The 1,316-nt window shown below is 41.0% G+C and overlaps 1 pseudogene; it reads right to left on the bottom strand.

Annotated features, from left to right (window-relative positions):
• Window positions 1–267: 267 nt before the first annotated feature.
• On the bottom strand, window positions 268–543 carry LOC101568345 (annotated as a pseudogene).
• Between the last annotated feature and the right edge of the window lie 773 nt (window positions 544–1,316).

The following is a 1,316-nucleotide window of genomic DNA, read 5'->3' as shown; positions in this document are numbered from 1 at the left end:
AAGAATATATGCAGTGTATTATTTGTTGAAACTGTACTTTCGATTTGATTTGAAACTGTCTCATTGCTATCTGTTTATCAATAAAACTGTAGAAAAAAAAAACCACAAAGGGGGGCTGTTGAGATAGCTCAGTAGAGAAGTACTTACCTAGCAATTGCAAGGGCCTGAGTTCAATCCCCGGTTCTGCAAAAAAACAAAAACAAAAACAAAAACCCACAAAGAGCTTGATATCCAGGTGAGAAAGCCTGAATGACTGAGTCTGCACACTTATTTCAAGCTATTGAAGAGTTTGTGGGCCACACAGTGGTCCCTCACATGAAAAAACTCACAGAGGTCCTCTGCACAACCCTCTTCTGTCTGTGACCAGGAAGAGCTGCGTTCGCCACAGAGTTCCAGCCGTGCCTTGACACATTCCTCCAGCAGCTCATGTTGTTTTCTCACTGTTGTTAGAGGGTCCACTGACTCCTCCTCCTTTTCTTCCTCTTCTTCCTCTTTAGGATCTCTGGATCCAGTCAGCATCTTTTTGTCATCTTCCAGTCCCATGTTGGGCCACATTTGTCCCTAGCAGCGAAAGTGGCACCTACTCCACTTCAGGATCAAGAAAGATTAGTAGACAACTGATTTTCAATAGATGCCAAATTCTCCAATGGGAAAACTGGATATACATTCAAATAATAAAAATTGAAGGTGCAGGGCTGGTGAAATGGCTCAGTGGTCTAAAGCACCTATTTAGAACAACCTTAGCAAAGCACAGGGACCGCGGTTCAATCCCCCAGCACCACATGCCAGTCAGCCCCGCCCTCTGGTGGGCTGAGCTGCCCCCCCCACAAATAAATAAAATTTAAAAAAATTGAAATTAGACCCCCCCAACTCTTGCTCTGTACAGGTATCAACTCAAAATGGACCAAAGATTCTGAAGCTAGTGGAGGAAAGCAATAGGGGAAAACACTTCAAGATATGGTAGTCAATGAGTCCCTTGAGAGGGCTCCAAAAACACTGAAATAAATAAGAATTGAGCATGAGATTGTGCCAAATTTCAAAGTTTCTGCACAGCAAAGGAAGCTATGAACAGAATAAAGAGAACTGACAGAATGGGAAAAAAATATTTGCCAGCTCTGACAGAAGATCAATATCCAGGATATATAAAGAAAGTTTTAGAAAATTTAATAGACAGGTAATCCAAAAAATTGGCAAATGGTCTTAACAAACACTTCTCAAGAGATATTAATACCCAATAAGTATACTAAAAATGTTCACTATCTTTAGCAATCAGAGAAATACAAAGCAAAACTACAGTGAGATACCACCACACTCCA

This window comes from Octodon degus, unplaced genomic scaffold (assembly GCF_000260255.1).
Source record: "Octodon degus isolate 3935 unplaced genomic scaffold, OctDeg1.0 scaffold00016, whole genome shotgun sequence".
Classification (NCBI taxonomy): domain Eukaryota; kingdom Metazoa; phylum Chordata; class Mammalia; order Rodentia; family Octodontidae; genus Octodon; species Octodon degus.
Note: the sequence above shows the minus strand (reverse complement) of the source record. Positions and strands in the feature narration are given on the sequence as shown.